This window comes from Podarcis pityusensis (genome assembly GCF_964106645.2).
Source record: "Podarcis pityusensis genome assembly, chromosome: 7".
Lineage (NCBI taxonomy): Eukaryota > Metazoa > Chordata > Lepidosauria > Squamata > Lacertidae > Podarcis > Podarcis pityusensis.
The window spans coordinates 79105828-79118733 of NC_138031.1; the positions used below are offsets into that span (position 1 = coordinate 79105828).

General features: G+C 40.9%; 1 long non-coding RNA gene across 1 annotated transcript; it reads right to left on the reverse strand.

Moving 5' to 3' along the window:
* Positions 1-6496: 6496 nt before the first annotated feature.
* Positions 6497-12634, reverse strand: LOC308482199. Its single transcript, XR_013989142.1, has 3 exons — positions 12477-12634; positions 11517-11588; positions 6497-6845 (listed from the first exon to the last, which is right to left on the reverse strand). It is a non-coding gene; the product is annotated as an uncharacterized lncRNA (long non-coding RNA).
* Between the last annotated feature and the right edge of the window lie 272 nt (positions 12635-12906).

A 12906-nucleotide genomic window follows, 5' to 3' on the forward strand; every position in this document is an offset into this window, starting at 1 on the left:
TTCTGGAAATCCGTTTGACTTCCGAAATGTTTGAAAACCTAGGCGCAGCTTCTGATTGGTGCAGGTGCCCCGGAAACAATAGCTAACAGCCACATCGGACGTTTGGCTTCCGAAAAATGTTCAAGAAAGGGGAACACTTACTTTCGGGTTTTCGGCGTTTGAGAACCAAGGTACCACTGTATACTACTTCCAAACACATGTGTATGTCGCATGTTTCATATCATAGGACTGTAGAGTGGGGATCCATGATTTTTTGCCATTCTTCACCAATATTTTTTCACAGGACACAATGGAAATGACCAAGCTTGCAACTTAAGAAAGAAAAACAAAAAAACCCTGTGCCTTGACTCAACTGCACTTGTGCCCAGAGCTCTTATCAGATCATTGGCATTCAGAAAGGGGGGAGCCCACTGCTCTTCCTCCCCACAATATCACAGTTGCTCTAACCAGGGCTATGTACACAAAGTTCCAGTTGCTACATACACACAACCTTCACATGCAACATCCACAATTGCACATAGCTCTACACCTAGCAATTAGGTTTATTTGCATTAGGTCTATTAGGTAGGTAAGTAGGTAAATAGGCAGACCCTTACTGAGGCTGGAACATTTCTGTTCCTGTAGGTCTATGATTCTCTTGATAAAGAAGAATGAGGGGATCAGGCTTAATGCTGAGAATAACATTACTATTCTGTAGAAGTCTGCAAACACCAACTCCATGGTGTAATGTTGGAAAATGTCAATCACTTCTCCTACCTAGTCAGTTGTCTATCCACAAGGGCCGACATTGATGCCAAAAGCCAGCATCGCCTGAGCTCTGCGAGTGCAGCTTTCTCCCAATTGAAGTGCAGAGTGTTTGAGGACCAGGACACCAAAATGCTTGTTTACAAAGCTATTGTACTACCAAACTTACCGTATGCTTGTGAAACATGGACCACTTATAAACACCATCTCCAACTCCTCGAAAGATTCCATCAACGGTGTCTCCGAAAAATTTTACACATCACTTGGGAAGACAGGCGAGCTAATGCCAGTGTACTGGAAAAAGCAAAGATTGACAGTGTTGAAGCGATGATTCTTCAACATCAACTTTCTTGAACTGGTCATGTTGTGGAGATGCCTAATTATCATCTTCCAAAGCAACTACTCTATTCCAAACTTAAAAATGGAAAATGTAATTCCAGTGGTCAACAAAAGAGGTTTAAAGACTCTCTCAAGGCAAATCTTTAAAAACATAGCATAAACACCAACAACTGGGAAACACTGGCCTGCGAGCGCTCCAACTGGAGAACAGCTTTTACCAAAGATGCCATGGGCTTTGAAGATGCTCAAACTCAGGATGAAAGGGAGAAACGTGCTAAGAGGAAGGCACATTTGGCAAACCTTCACTGTGATCAACTCCCGCCCGGAAACCTATGTCCCCACTGTGGAAGGACGTGTGGATCCAGAATTGGCCCCCACAGTCACTTATGGACTCACTGTTCAAACTGTGTTTACAGAAGACAATCTTACTCAGCTTCAAGTGATCACCAAAGAAGAAGAAGAAAGACTTGAAAGTAACTTCCATTGAGCTCACTGTAAATATAGGATTCCAAACGGTTTTATTTAAATTGACCATAGTGACCTCATAAGCAAACACAAATGTTGGTGATGCTTTGGAATAATGTCATGCATATAAGAGACAGAACATGTGTACAGTCTCTCTCAACTGTTTCCTCTCCAGCAGTCCTCTACTGAACGTCCTCACTTCTTCTTTTCAATCCCACAAAGCTGAGAAAACTTTAGAGCTATGGCAGTAGGATCACTGGTAACTACTATAGGGAAAGGGGTATGTCTATAGATATTGTTATAGGTTTCGGTGGGGAGCAAGAATCTGAGTAAATTCATACATTCTTGAATTTAGCAAGGGCTGGGAATAACACCGGCTAACTTCCTCATGCAGCCAACCTGGTGACAGAAATCATATATCAAACAGATGGAAAGCTCTTCAATCTGAGCAGGCTGAAAGCAAAGAGTAAGGTTATCGTAACTTCCATCATAGAGCTTCAGTATGCTGATGACAACGTAGTGTGTGCACGCTCAGAGGATGACCTCCAAACCATCCTAAATATCTTCACAGAAACTTATGAAAAGCTTGGCCTGTCGCACAGCATCCAAAAAGCAAAGTGCTGCACCAACAAGTACAAAATAACCCCTCTGCAGTGCCACAAAGATATTGTACTTCCAACCTTACTGTATGCTTGTGAAACATGGTCCACTTACAAACGCCATCTCCAACTTCTCAAAAGATTCCATCAACAGTGTCTCCGAAAAATCTTACACATCACTTCGGAAGATAGGAGAACTAATATCAGTGTACTGGATGAAGGAAAGATCACCAGTGTTGAAGCAATGATTCTTCAACATCAACTTCGTTGGACTGGTCATGTGTGGATGCCTGATTATCGTCTTCCAAAGCAACTACTCTATTCCCAACTTAAAAATGGAAAATGTAATTCCGGTGGTCAAAAAAAAAGAGGTTTAAAGACTGTCTCAAGGCAAATCTTTAAAAATGTAGTATAAACACTGACAACTGGGAAACACTGGCCTTTGAGAGCTCCAGTTGGAGAACAGCCTTTACCAAAGCTGCCATGGACTTTGAAAACACTTGAACTCAGAACGCAAGGGAGAAACGTGCTAAGAGGAAGGCACGCTTGGCAAATCCACACCGTGATCAACTCCCATCCAGAAACAAATGTCCCCACTGTGGAAGGACGTGTGGATCCAGAATTGGCCTCCACAGTCACTTACGGACTCATTGTTAAAACCGTGTTTATGGAAGACAATCATCCTCGGCTATGAGTGATCGCCAAAGAAGAAGAAGAAGATGGCTCCATTTCTCAGAGGACTATTCTGACTGCCAGAAAGCATCGTGAAAGGCAATCATTTTGCTAAGTTTCTGTTGATGGTACTGCAACTCCAGTTAAGATTATGATAATCCATTGCATTTCAATTGTATTGCTTTGCAATGAGGTGGCAACTGTGACACTTGTGAAATTGACCATTGGACTGACTCTTTGCTGTGCTTTTCTGTCAACCCAGCCTCTTATTTTCTTTGCATAAAGATAAAAAATAAACAGTGTTTGGAAGCAACAAATGACACTGCTCTGCACTTTTCCTAGCTGCACTTGTAAGAAGCAGAGGCATCATTAAAGGCAATGGGAACTCATCACTGTGAGTGAATTTGTTGTTCTCGCATCCATTAATGCACAGGTAAATGCAGACTCTTGTTAGTCTGGGATATTGCAAGGTTCCACAAAGAGCATGCTAAACCAATCAAAGGGTTTGTTTTCTTTCTCTGCTTATTATTAGAAACAATTACAGAAGACATATTATTCTGTTTATTTCAACCTGAGGTTACTGAAGGAAGAAATGAACCCTTTCCAAAAGTCAGCATAAATGAGGCTACTTACTTACATTTGAGATAAAACCAGCATTGGCTCATTGATGTCTTGGTTAATTTGCCTGTTGTAATTCAACATAGGAAGAGCACCAGTGGCAGAGCAAGACGCCAACCGAGTGAAGTGGCAGCACTATTGTAAGAGCTCTAGGACGATGACTCTTTGTTCCACGAATTTGTGTTTTGGAAAACAAACTGAAAACCAAAGCTGTAAATCCAACAACCAACCCCCTCAGCATGCAAGGAGCAGCATATCACTTGCCTACCTGCTCCCAGGTAATGTCTCTTCCTGCTCCCTGCATCTTACATCACAATGCCAAGGTTCCAGTCTCCATGGGGACAACTATGATTTATGTTTTGAGTATGTGGTATCACAGCTGCAGCTCTTGAACTGTAACTCCCAACAGTGCACTTTGACTTAAAGTTTCCTGATGCCAGTGAGTTATTGTGCATTGTCCATTGCAGAATAAATTGGACTGAGCTTACCGAGAAGTTGATGGACTCTCAAGCTCCTGTGCCAGAAGCGGAAGGAAGACCTGCCCCACTGGGTATGTGAAGAAGAGAGTCTGGGAATGGAGGATCAGAAGCATGGAGAGAAGGCAGAAAACACTATGAATTGAAGGTGTTCTGGTGAATGAGGATTAAATAGTGGGAAATGATTTTGTACATGCCTGGGTTTAACAGAGGAAGGTAAAAAGATTGAAAGGAAAGTCAAAGGAAAGCTTAGAGAATATCTGTGGGATACTTGGCAGAGCTGGATGTTAGATTTACAACAGGACAACTTTTATGCCTATTGTGTTTTGCAGACCAAGATTCTTTTTGGCAAGGATGGCCAGTTCTAATTGCTGAGTAACTACTTGTGCCAAAGCAACTAAAGTTGTCAAGAGATGATTTATAGGATTGGAACCTGGGATCTTTAAGATTACTTTGAGCTGAAATTTCAGTAGCTTTTTGACGAATTAAGTTCTCACTTCCAGGAGACACAATTTTCCTGTTGCTTCAGCTGTGCTGGCCCTTCTATATAGTTATTTGACATATTTATGTTAGGATATTTCCGTTCTACCTTAAAAGGGAGCAGGATGTTTGTGTCAGAGCCTGCGTATTTCCTGTTCACAGGATGTTTCTGTTGTGTCTTTGCTTTTGTTTCTCTCTGTGTGTGTCTGAGACACTGAAGCAGGCAGTCATGTTTTCTTTGTTCTGATCAACGCTGAATAAACTTGTAAATAATGCTCTTCTGAGTGCATCTTTCGCTGTGCATTATCTGCTGATAGAGCGTGCATCAGCTCTGGAACGTGGCAAGCTATTTCTGGAGCTCGTGTTGCTAATTGCTGATACTGCGTGTCTACGGGAGATCGATGGACGTTCGGAGACGACGTGGAGTCATGATGGACTTTGTCTCCCTGGCAGTATCCCAACAATTTATACATTGCCTAAAATCTTTCAAGGCGACTTCTGCTTCTGCTCAGAAAGCTAATTCACACATACATGTACGCAGATCACTTGGTTCCTCGCTGCAACATCTAAATAACATCCATGAGAGTGAGCCTTGATAGATCTAAAACCATCAGCAGAAGTTTTATAATGCGCTCAGTGTGGTGCTGCCCTTGAAAACAGTTCAGATATTTCAACTAGCACAGAATGCAGAGGTAGGAGTGATGGCAGTTGCTTTGGGTCAGAGTCATACAACACCAGTTCTGAAGGATCTGCACTGGTTGTCTATTTCCAGGCCCAATTCAAGGTGATTACACTAACATATAAAGCCCCCAAAGGACATGGGACCCATATCTTCAGGAACTCTTTCTGATCCATGCATTAAGTTTTGCAGGGTTCCAAATCCACTTGTGGTTCCATCATGACATGCAGTTCAACCAGTGGTGGCATGTGAAAGACCTTCACCTCTGGAATGGCCTCCATTCAGAGATGCATCCAACACAGACCCTGCTTCCTTTTTGTTGATTGGGGAAGATGTGTATCTTCCCCAAGGACTTTTGGAGGGGCTGAGATTTGTCACAAGATGCTGCCAGTTAAGAACATCATCATCATCATCATCATCATCATCATTTTTAATTTGTATACCATATTTCTATCTTACAATACTCAAGGTGGTTTACAAGCTGAAGAAACAAAAAATGTACATCTTATAACAATCTAATGCAATACAAAAATGTGATAATAAAACATAACTTTGAGATAAGCAACCTACATCAGAAAAGTAACATTCAACAATCATTAGAATAGTATAAAATAATATCAGCATATAAAAGTTAAACAGAAATTCACCCTTAACAGCTGCTATAAATAATTTCTAAACTATAATCAATAAAACAACGGCAAGCCACAGTACATGAAATAATACAGTGGTACCTCGGGTTACAGACGCTTCAGGTTATAGACTCTGCTAACCAGAAATAGTACCTCAGGTTAAGAACTTTGTTTCAGGATGAGAACAGAAATTGTGCTCCAGCGGCGCAACGGCAGCAGGAGGCCCCATTAGCTAAAGTGGTGCTTCAGGTTAAGAACAGTTTCAGATTAGGAACGGACCTCCAGAACAAATTAAGTTCTTAACCTGAGGTACCACTATACAATAGAAATTTAGAAGCAGAGACTAGAGGTTGGAGCAAGGCAGGTGGAAGAGAACCTTTCCTGATGGAGTCTCTCCCCTCACGGTTCTTCCTCCAGGCACAACTTCCTTATGAGGAGTCCCAGGGCCGGGGGGTGGGGAAAGGCAGGTGGAAGAAGGTCTTGCCTGATGGAGGCAGCGCATAGTCTTCATTGATATCCCTCTCCTCCATGAATTTGTCTAAGTCTCTTTTAAGGCAATCTAAGTTGGTGGCCATCGTTGCATCCCGTGATGGTGAGCTCCATATGTGATGTGTGAAGAAGTTGATCTTGAGTATCCAAGGATCTTTCCATTATTCTTTAATTAATACTTATTATGATATTGTTTTATTGATGTGTTGTTATTGTACTTCTGTCCAGTGACCGGTTGGTGCAGGATAGATTAGAAATACAATAAATTTATTTTTATTTTTATAATGATTTTTATTGAGTTTTCCATATTTAATTACATTTCATTACACAAATCTATAACATAAAGCATTGCTCAAACAGAGCATCAACTTCCTTCCCTCCCTCTTTCTAACTTCCCAAAATCTTTTAGTAAATTCTTCGCATTTCTATAGCCACTTTTTTTACCTTCTTTTTAAAAAAATCACCTCTTTATATGTAAATCGGTTCCTTATTTTCACATTACAAGGCATTTCAATTCAAACCTACAAATGTTTTCAAATGTTTACAATTTTCTTTCATATAAAATATAAATTTGCTCCAGTCCTTCTGAAACGGTTTGTCTCGCCGATTCCGGATCTTCCCCGTCAGCTTTGCCATCTCCACATATTCTACCATTCTACAAAAAAAAAGAAAAGAAAAGAAAAGAAAAAAGAAATACAATAAATTAATAAGTTAAACTAATCACCTGTCATCTCCTTTAGTGCATTATTTTTCACTGGAATTAATACAAATGCCCATCTTCAGGGCCTCAACTGTACAGAAACAAAGCAAGGGACATTCATGTGTGAACCAGTCAACAGAGACTGCCATAGCTAGAAAAATCAGTGATTACTCACCCTTTTATCCAATCTCAGCAGTTTTATACTTGATAAATTTGTAGAAAGAGACAATAATTGACTTATTCTGTCTTTCAGAATTATAATAAAACAAATGCTATAAAATATTAGGATCTGAAATATTAGGATCTAAGGGACGTGGGTGGCGCTGTGGGTTAAACCACAGAGCCTAGGACTTGCCAATCAGAAGTTCGGCAGTTCGAATCCCCGCGACGGGGTGAGCTCCCGTTGCTCGGTCCCTGCTCCTGCCAACCTAGCAGTTCGAAAGCACGTCAAAGTGCAAGTAGATAAATAGGTACCACTCCAGTGGGAAGGTAAACGGTGTTTCCGTGCGCTGCTCTGGTTCGCCAGAAGCGGCTTAGTCATGCTGGCCACATGACCCGGAAGCTGTACGCCGGCTCCCTCAGCCAACAAAGCGAGATGAGCACCGCAACCCCAGAGTCGGTCACAACTGGACCTAATGATCAGGGGTCCCTTTACCTTTATTAGGATCTGAAGCAGTTATGTCATATATGAGTTTTCATGTCCTTGCCCTTCTAGGTTATAATATAAACAGCACAGAAAATTAAAATAGGAAGGGGTTATTATTATTATTATTGTTGTTATTATTATTATTATTATTATTATTATTATTATTATTATTATTACTATTATTATAATATACCACCCATCTGACTGGGTTGCCCCAGGCACTCTGGGAGGCTCCCAACAAAATATTAAAAACACAATAAAGCATTAACCATTAAAAGCTTCATTGTATGGGGCTGCCTTCAGATGTCTTCTAAAAGTCAGATAGTTATTTATCTGTCTGACATCTGATGGGAGGGCGTTCCACGCGGCAGGTGCCACTACAAAGAAGGCCCTCTGCCTTGTTCCCTGTATCCTCACTTCTCGCAGTGAGGGAACCACCAGAAGGCCCTTGGAGCTGGATCTCAGTGTCTGGATGATGGAAGTGAAGATACTCCTTCAGGTATACATTTATTTTAAAAATGTATAATTGTAGAAACATCAATTGGTGTTGCTGCCGTAGGTCTACAACTTCCTTCCCCAAGGAGGCCTTCCTGGTATGAACTTAGTTATCCTTTTGGTGCCACACAAAAACGTTTCTGTTTACCAGGGTTTTAAAAATTATAAAAAATTCTAAGGTTTTGAAATAAATATTTTATTCTGACTTTTTGTATGTTCTCTTCCTCTTGTCAACCACTCTGGAAGTATTGCTGAAAGGGGGGGGGGGGTTATGACTGTGTGTCTGTGTTCAACAATAAATAAATTAATAAAATAAATAGGAAGGGGTGAAAAGTTTGCAGTTTTCTGTCAGTTTGCATTTCTTAGTGCAGAAAGTATTGATCTGCAGTGTAGAGATATTTCCTATTCTACTTAATTCAAGTGGGTTCTGGAAGCTTCTCTGTGTGAAAGAAGCAAGGAAGCAGGTTCATGATGTTTGGGTTATTCCTTCAGAGAAGCTGAGGGTTCTCTTATCTCTTTCTGTCAAGGTCATGCTGACTATAAAAGTAAGGCCAGAAGGAGCCTGAATTTCACTCTTTCCGTCTCTTTTCCTTCTGATGTGGTGTTCTGTACATATTATGCTTAGTGTTAAGGTTTTAGACTTATTATAAGTTACTGTAAGTTTAAGTTAAGTCTGCTGCAACTGGATTTCTTATGGACAGTGCCAATCCTGAATGTATTGCTCATCTGCCTTCACCAGCATTAAAGCTCTGCTAGATGAAATATTAATTGCCTCTGGTCTGTTTCTTGGGAATCCTGCAACGTGTTTAAGTTTTTACTCTGCTAACTATACATTGGAGTTCTGCTCTGGATCACTACTGAGTAGAATTTCAATGACAGTTTCTTCCTCATAAACAGCACTTGGGAGGACATTCCAGAGTGTGGTGTGCAGCTACTGAGAAGGCTCTCTTTTGGGATGCCATAAGGTGACATTCGTCAATTGTCGCATGATCACCAAGGCCCCTTCCAGAAGACCAGAAGATCGACCAGAAATCTGACACACAGCACACATTTTTTTCACATCAGCCACATGTGAGAGGAGGTGGAATCACGTGACGGGGAGTCACATAGCACAAACAGTATGCATGAGAACTTGTCAGTCAAAGGATTTAATTTCCATTTCAAAGTATACGCTTCCACTCTCCATCGTTACAGTGAAGAAGTTATACTCATCCTACCCTCTAGCCATGCAATTATGCTCCCTCATTTCTTCCGTGAAATGTTATTCACAGCGAACAGAAACATCCAATCCAAAATGCAGACCAAGAGGATATTTGCTGGCCTGCTTAGCGTGCACACACAGAAGGAGGCCACCCATGTTTACCCTGTTCCTCAATACAGAAGCTATTTCTGTCCTTCTCTTTTTTTTCCTCCTCCAAGAAATTTTGGTCTGATATTCCCATTCTAATTTCAACCACCGTAAATAAATCTTTTACATCTCTGTATTTCAAACGACTGTGGGAAATTGAAGGAGCTTTGCCAGTCCAGTTTCTGAAACCTGCACATACAGTATTAATTTCTTTAATTTGTCCTGCGAGATGACCTATTTTGATCCTTTTTAATTATTTTTGCTTCCTCCTTGAATTTTTTTTTTTTAATGACTTCATGATGTAATCTCAGAATGACGGATACCAAACTCTATTATTTCTCTTGATTAAAAAAAAAAAAAAGGCAAGGCAATAACCAAGTTGACCCTGACTTTCAATCAGGATTATCACACCATGCTTATTTTCTACTCATCCGCCATAGCTGAGATAATGGGGAAAATGTCCCTTTCTATATTGCCAAGTTCTGAAAGAAAGAAAAAAGGAAGACAATCTGCTCAACATTTGGGGTTGAACTATTGGCCAGTTATGCTGAAAGAGGGAAAAACAAGTACAGCTGCATTGCAAACACCAATTCAATTAAGTCGGGCTTGTGGGACTCTCAATTCCTTAAAAAGTACAGTGGTATCTTGGTTCTCAAACTTAATCCGTTCCACAAGTCCGTTCCAAAACCAAAGCGTTCCAAAACCAAGGCATGCTTTCCCATAGACAGTAATGTAAAATGGATTAATCCATTCCAGACTTTTAAAAACAACCCCTAAAACAGCAATTTAACATGAATTTCACTATCTAGCGAGATCATTGACCCATAAAATGAAGGCAATAATTAATGCACTGTACTATAAAATAAATAAGACAGTATTGTAGCTGAACTGGGTTCCACATAGTCACAAAAACAAATTAACCAAAAAAGCCTCAAAAAACGCAAAATAAATAGCAAAAACAAAAGCACCAAACTTAATCCATTCTGGAAGTCCGTTTTACTTCCGAAATGTTCGAAAACCAAGGCACAGCTTCTGATTGGTGCAGGTGTCCTGGAAACAATAGCTGACAGCTGCACTGGACGTTCGGCTTCCGAAAAATGTTCAAAAACTGGAACAGTTACTTCCAGGTTTCCGGCGTTTGAGAACCAAGGTACCACTGTATCTGAAGAACTGCCTGTGTGAATCAGACCAAAGGGATTCTATCCCAACAGCAGCCAACTATTTGTCTCTGATAAATCATAATCTGGGCATAAAAGTAATAGCCTTTCCTTATAAAGCTGTTTAAAGAAGTGGGATTGAAAATGCAAAGTACCCTCCCATTTCCACTAATTTTCCCCTTCCACTGAGTCATTCTCCAAAGTCATTCAAGAATGAATGACTTTTAAGCATGCCTTTCAGGATTTGTCAGGATCTGCAGTGGGAAGAACTGGGCAGAAAATAAAAGGTAAGGTAAAGGTAAAGGACCCCTGGACGGTTAAGTCCAGTCAAAGGCAACTATGGGGTGTGGCGCTCATCTCGCTTTCAGGCCAAAGAAGCTGGCGTTTGTCCACAGACAGCTTTCCTGGTCATGTGGCCAGCATGACTAAACCGCTTCTGGTGCAACGGGACACCGTGACGGAAGCCAGAGCTCACAGAAGCAGTGGTACCTATTCATCTACTTGCACTGGTGTGCTTTCGAACTGCTAGTTTGGCAGGAGCTGGGACAGAACAACAGGAGCTCACCCTGTTGTGGGGATTCGAACCGCCGACCTTCGGATCAGCAAGCCCAAGAAGCTAAGTGGTTTATACCACTCACTGAGTGAGCAGAATTCTTCTTACACATCTGCATCCAACCCTACTTGTTTGACTTCAACTGTTTGATAATCTGATTTAGTCTGGGAATTATCCCACCATGGAAACCCTGATTTTAATCCCAGACCAGCCACTCATTTATTTTAAGGCTACAGAAATGATCTTCTATCTCCCAAAATCATAAACCAAGGACCCAACTTTGCTTCCACTGTAATGAACATGCTCTGAGTCTCCCCCTGAAAATGAATGGATTCCAAGAAGAAACTAGAGGATGAAATGAACAGGATATGCGAAATGAAAAGAGTGGTGTGAAGAAAAGGTCACTCAATCTCATACTAAAATTCACCTTGAGAAAGTTTCTGCTTCTGACTAAATTCTTCTACGTGTTTGAACATCAGAATTCTGCTTCCCCAGCTACCTGTAAAAATGTTGTAGGTCATTACTATTTCCAGATAGATGACTGACACTTAATTACTATTGAATGCAACCTTCCAGTTGACCTTTTTGAAAGAAAATAGTTGTTGAGATTTCTTGGAAAACCTCCTTGAAGATTATAGCAAAACGTCTGTTCATCTCCATGGAAGCAATTCAGCCCTTGCAAGCCATAGAATTATATTACTTTCTTAAAAAGGGTGAACTTTTCCATGGAACCTACTGTCTCTCGCGTGACATGTTGTCTGTAATTATACAGTGTCTGTTTTCCCATATCTGTGCACTTAACAATTATCGCCTCAGTATACAATGCAGAACAGTTTGTTCCTCCATCCGAGGAAGTAAATGCTATCGCAGCCAATGGGTTTACATTCAAGTAAATGTGCTTAGGACTGCTCTGTCAATTTTATAGCCAAAGCCCTGAAACTGTTTACTCTGGAACAGTCACATGAAATGCATGGTAGTAAGAATTGGAAAGAAAGAAAACAAATCCTCCTAGCATTCAGAAAAATATGCTAAAGCAAATATGGTGAATGTTGTATGTTTCTAAAGCAGGGGGTCGGCAGTCTTTTGGGCTCATGTGTACATTTCCAAGCCTGAAAAACAGTCCTGGGCAGCACAGTACAACAACAACAACAACAACAACAACAACAACAACAACAATTTATTTGTACCCTGCTCATCTCAGTATCCCGAGAATGCCCTCATCAGTCTTTTTAGGCCTAATCTTGAGATAGAAGTACCACATCATCTGCGTAAAATAATATAGAGATGGCTTTTGTGGCCAGTTTAGGGGCATGGTACTCTGGAGATGTTGAACTCTGTACAATATCATTTATATATAAATTAAGCAATGCGGGAGCTAGGATACAACCTTGCTCAACTCCCTTTGTGGCTGGTAAGGATCCTGTGTGCTGCCCATTTGTAGAGCAACACACTTTCAGCACAGTGTTTTTATACAGACATTTAATCAAGAACAATAATTTTTTATCTATACTTGAAGAGTTCAACTTATCCCGCAACTAGGGAGGACGAAGGTCATTTTTCCTTCCACATCTGTGACTTCACTGAAATCATCCATCATCCATTGTGATTAGGCCCTTCCAACATTCTAAGACTACACTGGCTTCATAGACCTGTAGACTTAAAAGCACTGTGTTAGCAAATGGGTATGCAGCCCATTCTCTTAAAGCACAAAGCTTGCCCTTAAAGCAGGGGGGGGAGCCGGTTTAAGAGTACGGTTGCACACCACCCCAGTCTTCGAGCAATGCAAGGCTCCAGGCACTTACTCAGGGTTCGTACTT